The 19,139-nt window shown below is 43.4% G+C and overlaps 1 protein-coding gene across 1 annotated transcript in view; it reads right to left on the bottom strand.

Moving 5' to 3' along the window:
- LOC111156952 (SH3 domain containing ring finger 2) overlaps nt 1–19,139 on the bottom strand; it is a 123,830-nt gene that overhangs the window by 88,872 nt on the left and 15,819 nt on the right. The gene's annotated exons all lie outside the window — the stretch shown is intronic.

Genomic DNA, 19,139 nt, shown 5'->3' with positions numbered 1-19,139 from the left:
TCCACAGGAGACCGTTTTGGTAAGATATTTGTGCTCCCAGCAGTATGAGCACAGGAAAACAGGAACCAAAGCTTGGTGCCTCCCTCTCCAGTTGGCCCCCATTTAGCTCTGGCCTGTATCCCAGGAGCCTGAGCCGCTCCCCACACACAGCAGGAGGCAAATGAAAAAAGAAACATTTCAAAGTCTATCTTTAAAGCCTGGCAGAAAGCTGCCCTATAATTACATGAAGTGAACTAGTTACAACTTCTCTCGTATTGATGTAGGATTATTAAGAGATTGCTCACACAGTCCTGTGGAGTTCAACTAATGAATTTAGAGATTTTTTTTTTTTAAACCCCTCATCTCTTCGAACTACCTCCTGCCTCCGAAATATTATAGAAAACAAAACCAGGAAGGAGAATGAGGTAAACCCTGAATTACTGTTCCTGATCAGAATATGACTGCTGCTTTTAGAAGCGCCACTTTCCCATTCTAGTCTTCGAACGTAAGTTTCTCACTTATTGTAAACCCTTAGATGGGTGAGAAAGCAGGAAGACAAAGGAGGTCCATATAAAAATGGATCTGTGGGGAGGGTAGGTGCTATGGTGAGTGCTGTGGAATGTGTAAGACTGATGAATCACAGACCTGTACCCCTGAAACAAATAATATATGTTAATAAAAATAATTTAAAAATAAAACAGGGGGAAAAAAAACGGACCTATGGCCATCACTTCAAAGGAATCTAGAGAAGCTAGGAAGGGGATTGGCTATCCCAAGTTTGTACAGATTTAACTTATTCTCCCTACAGCAATGTTCCAGGAACACACCCAGCCAATGGTGTATGCAAGGAATTAAATGAGGCCAGTGGACCTTGGTGGGCCACTTCTATAATCCTGGGTTTGGGAGATAGGAGAGGCATAAAATGTACTGCGGGTTTATATCATTTGGGCTTACTTTGTTTGAAGAAATAAGGGACTATGATTCCAGGAATATTCAGGAATATGAATTCTTGCAGACAATTGCAATCCCATTTTTTTTTTTTAAGAGAGGTAGAGTGTGTGAGTGAGTGGTGGGGTGAAGGAGAGAAAGTGGGAGAAGGAGAGAGAGAATCTTAAACAGGCTCCAGACCCAGCAGGGAACCTGAGAGGGGACTCAATCTCACAACCCTGAGATCACGACCTGGGCCAAAATCAAGAATCAGACGCTTAACTGACTGAGCTACCCAGGAGCCCCACAATCTCATATTTTTTGAGAGAACGAACAAAATCTTACCCATCTTTGTAGCCCCAATTCCCGAGTACCACTTTCCCAGTTTAGAGATCAATAAAATCATACTTAGAGATCATAATGAGAGATAAACTCAACCCAGAATGACAGATCGTAACTGGGGAAAGAAGGGCTTTCAAGCCAGAGCAATCTGCACTCAAATCCCAGCTCAATCTACCATCATCGTGACTTAAGCCATTCACGGGGTCGGTTAGTCAACAAAATTTACTGAGTGCCTCTGTGCACGGACACTGTTTTAGACAATGGGATTATGTCAGCGAGTAAGGCAGTCAGAATTTGTCCTCAAGGTGTATGTAATTTTAGAGTTTATCTCAAGCTGCTCTCAGGAAGGCCACTGATGGGGTAAGAGTCGGAATACCTGGGTTCAAATCCTGTCTCTACCACTATCTAGCTATGCCATTTAAGCAATGAATGGTAATAGGAACCAGCTGCATGCGGATGGTGGCAAGACTTCCACCGCGCATCCGTGCATGACTTTGTGTATCTCTGGAGAGGATAGCTCTTTGGACAGATGAGTCATGTGCACATCCTTGGCTGGGCACCTTGGACAAATACACATAAAGCCTCTAGAACAGTGCCTAGCACATAGTAAGTGTTCAGTAAGCAGTAGCTTTTTTATTGAAGGTGTGTAATGAGAATATAACGTAAGCAAGATACGGACAGTATATAGTTGATGTTCAATAGCTGTTAGTTCCCTTCCTCTTAGTCCATGGAGAAATAGTAAACATAGGTCACAACAAAGGGTAGGTGATAGGCAACCATTAGCTCCTTGTCTCTCTTCTGCATGTGCAGGAAATAATCTGACCTTAAAAAAAAAAAAAAAGAATTAAAAAAAGTAAAGAGCCCCAGGGTGGCAATCAGAAGACTTGGGTTCTGGCCCCAGCTTACTCATCACTTGTTTGCCTCTAATTGCCCAGCCGACCTTCATCAAACCTCATTTCTCTCAAGTGTAAATGAGATGAGGGTGTGGGTTGGCCTAGGTCATGTGCTGGTTGTTATCACATGAATGTATTTCATTGTAACAAGTCCTTACTTTGCCTAGTGTGTGCCTAGACATAGAGGGGTATGAGCCAGACTCGGGCGAGTGGTGAGTGAGTGAGCAAGTCTTAGAGGGACTTTCTGTTCCAACGTGCTTGATTATAAAGCGCTAATTGAGATGACAGGACTTGCCCAGAATCACACAGTGGGGTCAGCTCTGGATGGCCTCAAATGACCTTTAACTTAAGAGAACCATGGGGAGCACAAGCTAGAGAGCCTGGGGTAAAGCAGATGGCTTGGACATGAGATTCTGTTTCATGTTCTAGGCATGCTTGGGCCAACTGGGTGACAGTGGCTTTATCACTTCTGGCTAATTTGGTCTAAGATCCCATCCAGCTCAGATATTCTATCAGTCAATGAATAATAGCTTCTATTTCTCATCGACTTTGCCAGTTAGAACAAGACTATTCAAATTCCCATTCAGGCACATGAAAGAGGCATTCTTTCTCTCAATTTGGGGAAGGCAAAGTGGTTTCTAAGCAGTTGGTGATTTTGGCCCTTCCGCAAGCGCATTTCAGAAAATCCCTTTTTGTTTTCCCTCCTTAAAGCTATTTGTCTGTAAAACAGCTAATAAAAATCACCACTTATTAAATGTTTGCTGTGGGTCAGGAGCTGGGCTGAAATATACTTAGATTGAATATCTCGTTCAATCCTTACAACCAGCCCATGAGGCAGGTATTACTGTTATTTTATAGGCAAAGAAATTTGAAATTCAGAGAGGCAGAGTAACCTGCTGGCGGTCACACAGCTGTTAAGTAGGTGATGGAGTCTGAGGATCAACAGCTGATAAGTAGGTGATGGAGTGTGAGGAATCCGAGGTGATGGAGTCTGAGGCCTCTTCCCTCTGCAGTGTCCTGCATGTATTAACGAGCTTTTGCCATGTGGCCTTACATGAGTGGCTTTTCTGTTGTAGTTGCTTAATATTCTGGGTCAATTAATGTTCCAAATATTTACTAAAAATCCACCATGTGCAAAGGAAGGCTCTTTACTGGTGTATATGTGATCTGTTACTATGTTACTGGAGCTGCATAATTATGTATTTATGGATGCTGTTCATGGCAGCATTTAAAAAAGTCAATACCATTTATTCCTTATTGAGTGCCTGTGTAAGTTACATTTATCGGTCAAATAGTCCTGTGTTCTACTGCAGGATCTCGTGGAAGCCTCACAATAGTCTCTAGGAGATTGGTCCTTTTGTTTTCGCCACCTCCGGAGAAGGGATGTGAGGCACAGAGCAGGGACTGGTGTTCAGCCCCCAGCTGGCAAGTGGCAGGGCCAGGCACTGTCCCAGGTGAGAATGCATGTCCTCTGTTTCCTCTGACTGCCCCGAAAGGGTCCAGTGCTCTGCATAAGGTCTGAACTTAATATAAGCGTCTGGCTTGATTAGACTCTGGCAGGGTTGACTGTGAACCGCAGGATGGGTGGTTTTCCTTCTCTTGCCCCGGGCAGGTGGGAACCAGCTGGAGGGCTTTGTCAAGTCAAACAGTGCAGGTGGCTGGGGTGGGGGGCTGGGATTCACCTATCTGCCTGCCCTGAACTGGTGCAAGAGGGATCCAATTTCTAAACCCTTCCTTTCCCCCACACTGCTGTGAGTCACCTTGTGTCGCGTGAGGAGGGTTCCCGCGGTGCCTGCATCTGCTGCCCCTTTAAGACACTAAGAGGTGAGCCAGGGGCGTACCCTGCTCAGCCCTTCTTCTGAGAGCCAGTGTTGGAAAACCACTCATTCCAAGGGCTTGATGACTGGATGCGGAGCAGCACTTCTGGAGCCATCTAGTTAAAGTGGCTATTGGGAAACTGAGCTCCAGTGTCAGTTGCGAAGGACGGAGCGTCCAGGAATAGAATGGGACATCGCAAATGAGCCGTGAAAAACAAGCCCAGGCCCTGCTCAGCCGCCTGGGCCCAGATGTGCTCCCGCAGACATTTGGCAGAACATGGGTATAGATGCCGCCTGGATAAGCCAGGCATCTCCAAGGTCCTGGGTATAGCTTGGCTGTAGTGTTTAGCTTTAGATTCTGAAAAACTCAGGTGGGATAGCAAAGGGTGCAGAAGCTCGAGATTCATCTATAGCCCCACTGGCTTCAACTCAAGAGAATATTTTTTTAATTGGCTGCTTCCTGCTGAAACCGAGCACAGTATTGTAGACCTACAGGTTTCCTTGTTGATTGCCAACTCTTTTAGGAACAAATTTGCATTTATTTGGAAACTATGTTCTCTCTTATTTCTCCATTCTCTCTTGTCCCCTCTTTTTTTTTCTTTCCTCTCCTGCTCTCCTAAGTACGACATAGTAGTTACAAGCTTGGGCTGTGGAACCTAAGAGAAATGAGTATGAATTCTGGCTCTCCTTTTTACAGTATGTGAACTCGAGAAACTTACTTCTCTGAACATTGGTTTTCTCTTTTGTAAAACAGGGATAATAGTAACACCTACCACACAGGGTTCAGAGAAAGATTCAGTTAGAAAATGCACAAAGATAACTGGCACAGTACTGAGTTACATAATACATAGGTAATAAATATTACATAAACATAGATATATTTTTCTTATCCTTCCACTTTCTTTTCTTCTCCTTTGCTCTCTCCTTTCCTTTCCTTATCCATCTGTGGCAGATTCCAAGGTGATCCCACGATCCCCCACATGAATGGGGTGCTCATGCCTTTGTGTAATATCCTTCCCTGGAGTGAATTATTTCTAAGAGAACATGGCAAAGGTGATGAGAAGTGACTACACAACTCTCCCATCTTGTTACAGATTCTGTTTTTTGCTGGCCGTGTTAACAGGTCCACACGGCAAGGAGCTGGGATAGTCACTGTTTAGGAGCTGAAGGCAGTATTTGGCCAACAGCCAGCAAGAAGCCTGGGCCCTTCTTCTTAGAGCCACAGGAAATGAATTCTGACAACTTCAGTGAGCTTGGAAGTGGATCCTTCCTCAGTCAAACCTCCAGATGAGAACCCAGGCCTGGATGACCCATTGGTTGCAAAGGATCCACCTGGTTTTGCTGGGAGTGCTGACTCGCTGAAATGGTGAGGTAAGTGTATATTTTTATGCCTCTAAGTTGTGGGAATTTGTTAGCACAGAAATACATATTCTTCTGCAATTATTTCTCTCTTTACTACTTCACACCCTTCATAATTGCTATGTATTACGTCTTAAGTAGAAAATGTACTAGAACCACATCCATATATATGGACGGACCTCGCTGAAATATTTAGGGTAAGACAATTTTGTCTTAAGATCAAAAGCAAAGACAAGCAAACCAAAAACAAAGAACAAACTGAATTGGGTTGAAAGGGCTCAAGTATCCTTAGAGAAAGACCTAAAGAAGCTGCACTTACGTTTATGGCATAATAAAAGTAGCAACTCTTTCCTTCTATATGGCTCTGCGGAAATTTCAGCAACTTCTCATCTTTCCTAAAATGATGCACCTATTTTTGGACATTTCAACAACTACTACATACAGAATGAAAAGTTTGAAAGAGACTCAAAAGACTTATTTTTGGAGAGAAGCTCAGTTGCTTTCAGATCCACTGTCTTTCTTGGATGGTATGGAAGATAATGTTGGAAATGTCCAATTCCTAAATGATCTTATTACTTGTTTTGCTCAGATTCTTTTTTCTTTCTTTTCTTTTTCTTTCTTTCTTTCTGTTTTTTTTTTTGAGAGAGAGCACAAGCAGGGGGAGTGGCAAGGAGAGGGAGAAGCAGACTCCTCACTGAGCAAAGATCCTGGAGCAGGTCTTAATTCCAGGACCCTGGGATCATGACCTGAGCTGAAAGCACATGCTTAACTGACTGAGCCACCCAGTTATCCCCTTTGCTCAAAATTCTTTAGCAGTCTCCCAATTGCCTCCAAGACAGAGTTGTTACTCCTTAGCATGGCTTAAAGGCTATTGTTAACTTCTTCGGCTTCATTGGTCCTCTTTCTTCTTCTGATGTTCTGACTTTTCTCACTTCAGAACCTTTGCACATGCTGTTCGTTCTTCTGCTCTCACCCATCTTTCAGGTTTCAGCCGAGATGTCATTCATTCCAAAAAGGCTTTCTTGACTTCTAAGCACAAGTCAGCTGCCTCCCCATGTGGCCTTTTACTTGTCAAATTGCAGCCCTTATTACAATGTCTCTCACTCCAGCAGACCATGAGATCCTTAAGATCAGGGTTCTGACTTGGTGCCTCTTATACTCCACATGCCTAACTGTGTGCCTGGCAATACGAATAAAGCAGCAAACAGGACAAAGTCCCACTCCTGTGGAGCTCAAACTCCAACTCTACTTTGGCCTGACTTACCCTCAGCATCCCTCTACTAAGTAGACCAAGTGACTTCCAGGATGCCAGACCATGAGTGGTAAAGATGATAGATGCAGCCTCTGTATATCCTGGGAAGGTACAAAGAATGTAGGAGCAAATGCAGAGAAGATGACTTTCTCTGGGGTGATGTGGCCTGCAGGTATTGGTGCTTCCTGTGACACTCGCTCCCTGAGGCTCCGGTTGGGAGAGGACTTCATGTGCAGTCCATTGCCCCTCCAATGGCTCTGGGTGGTCACTATTGATTGCCATGGGAATGGCACCTGGGAGCCTAATTTACAGGGAGCAGGTCAAGTATCATGGTGGGCAGTGGTGGGGGGGGTCTGCATCCTTCTAATGCCTTGCTTCTGTACTTCCTCCTTCAGGAGGCAGCAAACCAGTTTGTCCTGAAGAGTGGAAACAGAGCCTCTGCTATTTTTTTTTTTTTTTTAATTAGAGAGAGAGAGAGAGATCGAGAGATCACAAGTAGGCAGAGAGGCAGGCAGAGAGAGAGGGGGAAGCAGCCTCCCCACTGAGCAGAGAGCCTGATGCAGGGCTCCATCCCAGGACCCTGAGATCATGACCTGAGCCGAAGGCAGAGGCTCAACCCACTGAGCCATTTAGGTGCCCTGAACCTCTGCTATTCTGATGGGATGCTGAAATATACTTTGCCCTCTCCACCTACTACATATAGTTAAGAACATGACCATTCTTTTTTCTTTTCTTTCTTTCACCTCTCTCTTTCTTTCTCCCTCTTTCCCTCTTCTTTTTTTATTATTAGGTTTATTTGTTTTTTTTTTTTTTCCAGATGGACTGATACAAGATTAAGTTAAACAACATTCTCAGGGTCATCAGATAATGAGCGGTACAGTAAGGACTTGAATGAAATCTATCTGGTTCTAAATCCAAAATAATACAGTCTGTAAAGACAGATCTTTTCCACTCCTTGCTGGGTCACCTTGGCCCTGTCTCCTCCTCTTTAAAATGAGAATGATATCACATCAACCTCATCAACCTAACTAAATGAGCTAGTCCATTTACAATGCTCAGAGCTCAGTAAGTATTTAAAATTGTTAGGTGTTATCATTATTACTTCTTGACTATTCCAAACCTCATGTTTCATCTTAAGTCTTCACCTTCAGGATTGGTCTTAGTCTGGCCGTTCCAGAGTTGATAGTCTTGTTATCAACACTCTGTGGGGGTCAGCTAGGACCATGCAATTTGTGTTCACTTTAACACCTAGCACATAGCTGGCCACAGCAGGCCTTGCAGACAGAACGACTGAACTTCCTTCCTTCTGATTTTGGCCTGGATGCCTTCTATTCCTGCTTGGCTTCCCTTGCCCTAGGAAACAACACAGTATTGAGGAATAAGCACAGGCTCTAGGGACATTGGCCAGCTAAGAGACTTGGGAAAAATAACCTACCTCTTCTAAGCTCGACTTTCTACACCAGTCAAGTGGAAATAATAACTCCCACCTTGTACGGTCACTGTGAAGGTGAAATGACATATGCGAGGAGAACTGCCTGTGCTGATCCTTTCTCCTCTTCCCTCACCATCTCCTGCGACTAAGCCGTCACCAGGGTGAAGGAGAGAAGCAGACTATTGTTTATTGGCTTGTTGCTTCATTTACTTACAAACCAATAAAGCCTGCTCATCAGCTTTTGGCAGGTAGGAAAAGTTTCCAAGCCCAAGGGCTCAGTTTGTAGATGGAACAAATATGGCTTCTTGCAGAGCTGTCAAGTTCAGACGCAGCCATGCAGGTAATATTCATACATTGTGTAGGGCTGGATTTCCAAGATCTTACAAGAGGAAACAGCCCCGGTGTAAGGAGAACCAGCCCAATGCAGAGGAAACCCCAAGGGTAGAGACTAGGTTTAGAAATCCTTGGAACCATGTTCCCATTAATATTCTTTATGACTCAAAAATGACTCAAAGTTTCATAAAGAGGTTGCTTTTCCCTCCTTCTTTTCAAACACTCTGAGAAGAGTATGGAGATTAAAATTGTAATCATGTCAGTAAAAACTGCATGTTCATTAACTATCAGAACATCTTCTGATATACACCACATCTATAAAGTTCACTTCTCTCTCTCTCTTTTTTAAAGATTTTATTTATTTATTTGACAGAGGTCACAAGTAGGCAGAGAGGCAGGCAGAGAGAGAGGGGGAAGCAGGCTCCCTTCTGAGCAGAGAGTGTGATATGGAGCTTGATCCCAGGATTCTAAGATCATGACCTGAGCCAAAGGCAAAGGCTTAACCCACTGAGCCACCCAGGCGCCCCAAGTTCATTTCCCTCTTTAAAAAAAAAAAATACTCGAAGCTCTGAGCCCATGTAGTTTCCAGTGGGCTGCGAAAATTGAAAGGATATTTGTCTTTTTAATATATTTATCTTTTCAGTTTACTAGGGGAAGATGGGGCCCAGTCAACACCCAGTAGGAAAGGAAAGCAGATATAGCACTGTGGTCAAAAGTACTGGTTTGGGTCCAGATTTTTACCAAGTACCAGTGCCAGCTCTTACTGGCAGCAGGAATCTGGACAACCAAAGCCACTGAATGGTTCCTGAATCTCAGTTTCCTAGAATCTAAAATGCAGTGATGATGGTACATCTGCCAAAGGTTTCTGTGAGGATTAAATGGTTTAATGCATGTAAAGCCAGTATGAGTAAGGGCGTGGTCACAACGAGCCATTATTATTATTATACGGTAATATGAAGAGATTTCTTTGGCACCCGAATCTCTTCTTTCTCGGTCAAGTGGAAAATGTTCAGATTACAGGGGTGGGGAGAGAATAACAGACTATGTGCTCATGACATGCAATGCCACTGCACAACCTTGGTCATCCAGAATTCTAGGAAACACACACCCATGTTATACTGTACAGTGACACCCCAGCCTGACATACTTGGTCTACTTTGCTGACTCATGCTTGGGGTCCCCCTTATTCTAGCCTGCTTTGCCCTCTCACTTCTGTAGCCGTTTCATCCATCGGGGGAGAATCAGAAGGTATTGGATTCTGCCCTTTGTGCCTTTTCTGTCACCACTCAGTGACACAGGGGAACCTGGAGTCTGCCTACCCCAATATGGCCACAGCGAAGATCTTCTGGTTCTCCCCTCCCTTTCTTCATCTCCTCCCACTTCCCACCAATTTCCCTTTGAATTCCCCTCTCACTGTCAGCCCTACTTGATGGTGACATTCAACCCTGAGTGTTTTTCTCTAATTTTCCCAGAAATAAGCCTTTCTTCTATCAGAATTTTAAATTCAAAGGCATGAGTTCTGCCTTCTACATCTTCATAACCTCCATGGGGTCTAGCCCTCACTGTGATTCTTTTCACATTGTAAATTTTTAATAAACACTTGATGGCTTTATTTATTTTCTTGGAGAGAGATATATATACACAAGCACAAATATTTACATTTATATGTATATATATACACAATACATTTGTATGTATACAATGTGTATGTGTATATGTATATATTTACACACCCTTACTAATGAATCCTTGAAATCAAGTACATTCTAGCCTGGATGGGTTATTTGGCTAGACCTGAGAAGCAAATTCAGGTACCTGTATGTTGCTTCTAACAGTACTTTAAAATATGTGTCATTAAAATGTAAAAGAGAAACGTATCTTCTCTATAAACAAATCTAGGGATTCCTGGGTGGCTCAGTTGGTTAAGTGTCTACCTTTGGCTCAGGTCATGATCCCCGGGTACTGGGATGGAGCCCCGCATCAGGCTGGCTGCTCAGCAGAGAGTCGGTTTCTCTCTCTCTCTCTTCCCCTCTCTCCCACTTGTGTGTGTACTCATTCTCTCTCATTATATCATTAGGAAAAAAAAAAAAAGAAATCTAGGCACTATAAAATGTATAAAGAAAACATAGCTCCCCTTTTTCTCTCTCCTCATTCCTACTTCCTGGTCAAGACAACTTCTATCTGCAGTCTGATGTATAAGCTTCTAGATTTTCCCTACCCAATATGGTAGCCACTAGCTACACGTGAGTATAAATCACTTAAAATGTGCCTAGTCAAATTATAATGTGCTGCAAGTGAAAAATACACACTGGATTTAAGAAACTTAGTATGAAAAAAGAATGTAAAATATCTTCAATAACTTTTATTTCGATTTATATGTTGAAATGAAAGTATTTTGATATATTGGGCCAAATAAAAATATATATTTTTTTATTTTAGAGAGAGAGAGAGAGAGAGTGTGTGTACACGTGTAGAGGGTAGGGGCAGAGGGAGAGGGAGAAAAAGTCTTAAGAAGATTCTGTGCTCAGCACAGGGTCCAGGATGGGGCTAGATCTCATGACCCTGAGACCATGGCCTGAGCTGAAACCGAGTCAGATGCTTAATGGGGTGTGCCACTGACGTGCTCCCAAATAAAAAAATATTTTTAAGATACATTTCACCTTTCTCTTGACTTATATAATGTGGCTAGTAAAAATTTTAAATTACCTATGTAGCTCACATGACATTTATACTGGAAAATCATGTTCTAGATTTATTGCTGTGCATATACAGACTTGCATATATGCACAAACACATACAAAACATAATTTTTAACAAAAAAGCACATATAAATATGTTTGGCAAGTTGCTTTTTTCATTTTGCGGTACTTTATGGACATGTTTTATTAGCATATGTAGAGTTTTCTTGCTTTTAAAAATGGGTATAATATTCTTTATATATATATACATATCTTTATTTAATTAATGAGGTTTGGTGTTGTTTCCATTGTTTTATTTTTTTAACGATTATTTTGTTTACTTATGTGTGAGAGAGAGAGAGTGAGCAAGCAGGGGGAGGAGCAGAGGGAGAGGGACAAGCAGACTCTGTGCTGAGCACAGAGCCCAACACAGGGCTCAATCCCATGACCTGAGATTGTGACCTGAGCTAAAATCAAGAGTCGGACGCTCAACTGACTGAGGCATCCAGGCACCCCTCCAAGTGTTTTCTTTTATAAACAATGATGCAGTGTTTAAGAATCTGTGCATGAATACTGTTAGGCGCTATGTTAGTATTTCCCAAGTGAGATTATTAAATTAGTAAGTACACATATCTTAAATTTTGATAGATTAGGCCAAATTTTATCATTTTGGAGGGTCATAGACTTTTTGACAATCTGAGGAAGGCTATGGGCTTTCTCCTCAGGAAATATCACAGAGGCAAACATTCATAATGTTTTTTATAGAGTGTCAGGAATTCATGGATTCCCTGAAATCAAAGTTAAAAGGTACATTTCTAGGGAAATAATCCACCATAAATTCAGCTTCCAAATGTCCTCATTGTTGACTACGAGAGAGAGAGAGAGAGAGAGAGACAGTGCCACAAAGTTGTCTGCAGGTAATTCTACATAGTGCTCAAGACTCTACATCTGGCATTAGACCGACCTGAATTCAAATCCCCCCTCTACCACTTATAATCTCTGTAACCACAGGAACATTCCATGAACTCAATGGCGGTCAGCTTCTTCCTCCACAAAGCAGTGGAATAATGCCTACCTATGGGGTCTGGCACTTGGCAGGTACTAAATAAATATTACTCTGTTTTTGGCACTTCTGCTGAATGACTTGATCTTGTGGCATCTTCGTTCCTCTGACAGAGCCAACAGACTGCTGTCAGTGCCCAGCCTCTGGTCAGTGACTGACTTGGGCATAAGTCTTCAAAGGGCAAATTCAGAGAGTCAACAGATACCAAGCTGAGTCTCCAAGATGGATCTCAAATATGTCACTTCTCTCTACCTCACTTCCACTACCATCTCCCTTGGCCATATTCTCCTAATAAATCTTCCTGTTGCCACTTTGCCCTCACCCAGTGGTTTTCACCAAGGCAGCCACAATGATCTTTAGAAAATGTAAACGGTATTATCCTGTTTTCATCTAAAACACCAGTGGCTTCCCATTGTCCTTAAAATCTGACTGGGTCCCTGACTCCCCCTTCTCTCCCCTATGACTCCTTTCTCCTTCTTTCCAAGGCCTGTGTCTTGTCCTCTAGCAGTTCATTCTGCCCTCCTCAGGACTTTTGAACAAGCCATTTCCTTTGTCTCAAATACCCTTGCCCAACTCTTCAGTTGGCTCATCCTGACTTACCCTTTACTTTCTCAGGAAGTACTTTTTTGGTCTCTGATACTCATTTTAATTATGTCTCCCTCCTCAAATATCACCCAAAATATCCCTCCTCACGAGGAAGCCACAGCTTTCAAGGCTTTTCCTTGGTAGGGCCAACTGCACTTTAAGTCACACCTTAAAATTATGCAATCATTTGTGTGTTTCACTACCTGACACTAGACTGAATGCTCCATAAGAGGAAACTGCATGTACACTTTTCTCCACTGTGTCTCCCCCTGAGCCTGGCAATCTGTCTGCCATATGGTGGTGGCTGATAAATAAATATTTGTTGAAAGGATAAATGATACTTAGAATAGTTCATGTAAATACTGACGATATTAGTTCTTTTCAGCTTTAAAAACCCCACAATGCCCAGTCTAATGCTCTCTGGGCAAAAGGCGATGTTTGTTGAAATGATTACAGTTGAAATTCAACTTTTTCTTCTCTTAATTTAACAGAAGACTGCCATCACTCTTGTCCAAAATGATGATGGCCTGGGGTCTCCGTGTGGCTCAGCTGGTTGGGCGTCTGCCTTTGGCTCAGGTCATAATCCCGGGGTTCTGGGATCGAGCCCCACATCGGGTTCCCTTCTCAGCGGGGAGTCTGCTTCTCCCTCTGCCCCACGCCCTGCCCATGCTCTCTCTTTCTCAAATGAATAAATAAAATCTTTTAAAAAATGATGATGGCTCTAGATAGTAAAATGAAGATTGCTCAGAACAGTTTTTCAGTGATTTTTAACACAGCGTGTCAACTGACTATTGACTGTGGGGCTAATATAGCCCCAGATGAACAAGTGAGCACACATCAGTTTTCACTTGATGACTACTTACGGAATCAGACACGGCCTGAGGGTAAACACCACCGACAAAACAGGGCAGTGCCATTTCTCGCAGAAAAACTGACAACTACAAATAGCTGAGCTAGGGTTCTTGCAGTTTTGGCTTTCTGAACAGCTCTGTCAGAAAGAACAAGTCCTCCAAAACGAGTCTACTATTTCATGTTAACTATCCTCAGAACACACAAGAGAATGTTTTTCAACGGGAGCATTTTGCATGAAAACTAAGTGGAGCCCTGAGGTGGATCACTGAAGGATCCACAGCCCAAAGGGACAAGGGCAAGTCTCCACATTCTGCTTACTTCTTTCTCTGTGAGCAGAACTTAACTAGAATTGCAGTTTTTTTGGATGTTCTGGTGATATGGAGATGCTACAGCTCAAAAACCAAAACACGTAGGGGAACTCCAAGGAAGCCGAGAGCTGGGGGGTGAGCGACAGGGTTGAGGATCACCTGATGACATTTAATCCGGCTCCCCGTCTTCAGGAAACCTAGGAAGAAGTTACAAGGGATGGTAGGAGGGGTTCTGGTACTTAATCAGCCTGAGAGGAGGGTAATTTTTCATTACATTAGAACAAATTCTCTTCGGCAGAAATTTAAATGTATTATGTACTATCTGTTCTCAGGGTGGTTATGACGCCTTGTATTATTATGCTCTTGGTTGCTCACTCAGCTCATCTTAATGCCTTCATTCTTTGGAGCTCTTCCTTATTGGTGTAAGGGGAAGGTTCATGCCAGCCTCTCAGCTGTAATGACACAGTCATTCATGTATCCATCTATCCATCCATCCATGCATCCAGTGTTTACTTTGTGCAAGACATAGAAAAAGGAAGAGTTGAACATGGCAGACTCCCTGCCCGCTAGGAACTGAGTCCTGGAGGAGAAAGAGACAAGGAATATTCAGCCTCTTTTCTTCCTCCTTCTCTTGCCCACCCTCCTTCTCCCTCCCCCCCACCCCTACCACCTGCCTCTCTCCCTACTTGTGATCTCTCTTTGTCAAATAAATAAATAAAATCTTAAAAAAAAGAAAAAAGAAGACACCACCACTGTGGTTACAGTACATGCCCCCAACTGGATGCCCAGACTTTTTTTTAGACCACAGCTAAAAAAAAATCCTTTTAACCATTCATCACAATGATTATTTCCTATATTTTATGTATTTCAGTCCTTTCATTCCAAAGAATCTTGCAGTGGTTCCCTATCTGCACCTAGAATACTGAATGTTACTCCATCCACTATGGCCATATTCTCTCTCTGTGACTCTCTCCCTTCCCCCAGGCCAGAAAGAGGCAGGAGTAGTCTTGAGATGAGTCAAAGAATGTGCTTTCCAGAGAAATGAGTAAACTCTTCAACTCAACACATCCTTAATTTTACTACCAAATTAGGGAGACTGTCACAAATGACATCTAAAGATGACCCCCTCAGGATTTTTCCCCACTACAAACTCTTGTTAAAAAAAAAAAAAGAAAAGGATGTTTGCAGGAGAGCAATGGCTCCAAAAAAATCCTCTTGTCTTCAAAAATGATACCAGTTTTCCCTCTTCATTTTATCTCCCCTGGCAACTTCGCAAGAGTCAAGGCTGGGTGGTGCTCACCCTAGGAGTATGTGTTAGCAAAGCTAATTTCAGCATCTGTATAAAAATTTCCATCAGCTTCTTGATGCTATCAAATATCACACTACCTGTGAAAGCTCTTTGAGGGATTGCATTTTAACTTTCTGCCCTGTTTTCAATGAAACTGAGAATTGTATTTGCCATCTGCCTTGCCTATTGGGTTCCTTTTGATCCTGCTTGTTGACCCTGCTATGTACCTTTAAGTGCCAATGGCAATTTTACATCCTGTTAATATTCTTCCTAGGTAAGAATCTCATTTTCTGTTTCAGCAGACTTCCATTGGTAAAACTGCCAGACTTCCATTTATCAGAAGTACTATGTCCCTTCCCCCTAGTCTGAGGAAGAAATTAGACAGCCATAAAAGTTAGACCATGTGAGGTAGGTCAACGTGGCCATCTTCAACAAAAGCTCAGGGAACACATCTTTCAGATGGAGGGAAATGAAGATGACACATGATTCCATCTTAGCCTTGTCAGGATCAGACACAAAGGAGCCTTAGGATTTAGAATCAGGCCTTACTTTTCAAAGTTTCTGGGTCCTTTCAGTCTGACAGGTATGTATGGAACTAGGTGGTGCAAAGACTTTCCTTCTCTCCTGGAGTTGTGGAGACGGAATAGTGTAAATCTGAGCTGTTGCAGTGTTTCTTCCGGTACATGCTTGGGATTCTTTCAAATGCCCTGCATCTGAACCCCCTTTCCATGTTTGGGAACTCACCTACACTATATATCTTGGTGGGGGGCAGGAAGTACCTCAAAATTAACAAGTTCAGATGCCAGCTATATCAGGATGGCCTGCAGTCAGGGATTAGGTCTTATCAACTGGAGAGACCTGACTTGAATTTCAGACTGGGAGCTAGTGACACAACGAGGAAGACTCTTTGTGTCTACCAAGGTAGACTCACCTCCACTTGGTAGGAAGGGGGCAGAGTTTGCTAACGCTAGGGTGACCTCCAGTTGCAGCAGTAGGAGGAGGGGCCAGAGCAAGGTGGCCTCAAATCAGGCTCTGCAGCCCTCCTAGGAGTTCTGGCAACTACCTTGCATCCTTTTTTTTTTTTTTTTTTTTTTTAAATGAATCCTGTCTCTTCAATCTTGTTTTTGCAGTAGATTCTATTGTTTGTAACTAAGAACCCAGGAGGACGCACCTTCTTTGACACGCATCATGGAAAATGTCATTTGCAATCGGAGTGAATGATGCCAATATATAGAAAAAAGTGGAGTCAAGACATGGGAAAGTGATCTGACAGGACAATCTGGGTCCTTAAGAGGCCCCGAGGTTGCTGCTCTTGTTGCTGACAAAGTCCCACTTTTATCTGGGGTAGCCTGAGGTGGGTTTCTGTGACTTGAAATTGAAAGAGTTCTGCAAACACAGATGATAGCAAATTAATATTATATATGGGAGGCTCAAACATAGTCATCTCCTGTGACCCAAGAATCATTTTTCTATTCTTTGGAAATAATTTAAAATGTTGAAAAGCAACACCAAAATCACTGGAGTGAGGTCAATGGCTGCCTACAAAAGTGCTTTTGGATAACAGTATCCATGATGTTGGAAGCACTTGTGGTGCTTAGCTAAGCTTCCATTCTTAGCGTTTTCAGACCTTTTGCTCTTCATTTGAAACAGTTTCATTGCCACTTTTAGTCTATGTCTCTCCGTTTAGCTCCTCCCTGTGCTGTCCTCTGAGTCTTTGGAAACTGCCTTTTGAGGCTCAAAATTGGCATAAACTGTGAGACTGTGTAAATGGTTATTTGCCTCTCAGACCAAATTGCAGTTGGGCGCCGGAGGTCTGAAAGTGCCCTGAAGAGGCCACGGTGCAAAACACTACACGTGATCTGAATGTGTTCATGCTTCTAAAAATATTCTTTACGCCGAAATCTGCTTTGGAGGCCTCTGACCGAAGCCCAGTGAAGTAATTACAATGGTCTGCGGAAGATGCAAGGCTCTTTGGCGACACACCAAGCGCTCGGACTGAGATTCGCGAGACCTGGAGTTTGGTCCATGTTGTCTATTCACTGTGGCTTTGGAAAGCCTGTTCTCGCTAAGCCTTAGACTCCACGTGTGCGGAAGACATTGGGTGAGATGTTTTTTATAGCCCTTTGTGGCTCTCAGCACCTATGCTTTATGATTCCTTATAAGGTAGCAGTTTTCAAAAAAGCCTGAAATGAACTCGGTTTAGGAGTGCCTTTATGCAGTATCCAGAGTCATGGGAGGAATTTGCCTGGATGAGTTCCCCTTTGAAGGAACCTGTCCCGGAGTCCTCAGAGTTGAGTCTCCTGACCCAGCTCCCAAGGCTGGGAGCCTGATTTGGCCCCAGTTCTTCTCCCAGCCGGAGGCACCTGGGAAGGTGGGCTGAAGTGGTACTGGGACACCTTACTGATCCAGCTTTACAGCCTACCGTTTAATCTCAAGACCAAGCACTGGAAGTAGGTGTTATGCGACTTTACTAGGAAGGAAACTGAGGCCCAGAAAGTCATAATGATAGTCAACAAGTGAGAGGGCTGGGATTCAAACCCATGGCTTTTGGTTTTAATGCCTGTGATTTTTCTTTTTAAAAATTTTTATTTATTGGAGAGAGAGAGAGAGATCAAGAGAGAGCAGCAGTGGGGGACGGGGAAAGGGAGAAACAGACTCCCCCATGAGCAGGAAGCTCAACACAGGGCTTGAACACAGGACCCTGGGATCATGACCTAAGCTGAAGGCAGATGCCCAACCAACTGAGCCACCCAGGCATCCCTAATGCCTGTGATTTTCTCTTTGCCTCACGGATATCCTGCAAGTGAATACTGTTGAAGCAAACAGTGACGTACACATTCAGAGAGAGTGACATGTGGCCAAACCCCACCTCTCAGTTTTAATGCTACAACAGAGCTCCTTAAGAGCACTTTGGCCAAATCCATCTTTGTCTCTTATTCCTGGTGTGAACTTCAGCAAGTTAATCTTCCCGAACCTCAGTCTTCCCACCTGTAAAATGGGGAGGAAGGTAATACCTCACACAGAGGTTGCAAGAGTTAAATGGAAGTGCTTAGCACAGTGAAGGTGAGTGACACAGAAAGAGGCCAAACTACAGCAGGTTCTCCTGTTTCTGCTTCCAGATTTGCTCACATATCCATCCACTTGTCTCTATCACTGCCACCATCTTAGTCCAGGCACCCCAGACAGAAGACTAGAATTGATCTTCTACTTCCATCCTTGTCCCCCAGATATTAACTTCCCACACAGGAGCCAAAGTATGTATTAAACTGAGTATCAGGTCAGCAATCATCTTGGATCTTTCTCATTAGAAGTAGGATCCAATCTCCCTTCATCATCATGGCACCTTGGTCCCTCTAGACCTTCCCCTGCAGCCATTTTTCATACTGCTTACCTTACTGCTCCCCACCAACTCTCCCCCACTCCCCACAGCCATTTGGGTCTCTCGTCAGTTCTCCAGATTCTAAGTGCCCTCTGCCCTCTGGGCACAGGGCTCAGGATGCTCTCCAGAGCTGCAATCCAGTTTTCTGCTCTTCACTCAATGGGCTTCCTCTCATCCTTCAGGTCTCGACAAAAATGCCTCCTCTTAGCAAAGTGTTCTCGGACTACTCTGGTCAGAAACCTTCCCCTTTACCCTCTATTTCAAACCTTTGTGTAGAGTTAGTTTACACAGCAAATTTATCATAATTTGTGATTTTGGTAATTCAGTGTGTACACGTAATGCAGATGGTACGCAACCCACCTTTTTTCAGATACTTTTACCATTTCAGTGCAATCCAGTCTGACTTCCAATAGTGGGCACCTACAATTTTAGGAAGCCTCCCTGGAGCTTCTAGAATCTACTTCACTCCTTGGGGCATCTCTTAACCAATGACTGACAGGCATATGGGTATAAATACCCAAGATCTTTCACCTCTTGGCCAGGATAATTCTGAGCTGCTTCCCAGAGCTTTCCTAAAGGATGAAGTTCCAGTCACCCCCTGTGGTAACCAGCTTCATAACACACCTTTACTAGCCACCATCCCTCCTTTGTA

The sequence above is a fragment of the Enhydra lutris genome, unplaced genomic scaffold, assembly GCF_002288905.1.
Source record: "Enhydra lutris kenyoni isolate GAN:26980312 unplaced genomic scaffold, ASM228890v2 scaffoldscaffold50, whole genome shotgun sequence".
In the NCBI taxonomy this organism is placed as follows: domain Eukaryota; kingdom Metazoa; phylum Chordata; class Mammalia; order Carnivora; family Mustelidae; genus Enhydra; species Enhydra lutris.
Note: the sequence above shows the minus strand (reverse complement) of the source record. Positions and strands in the feature narration are given on the sequence as shown.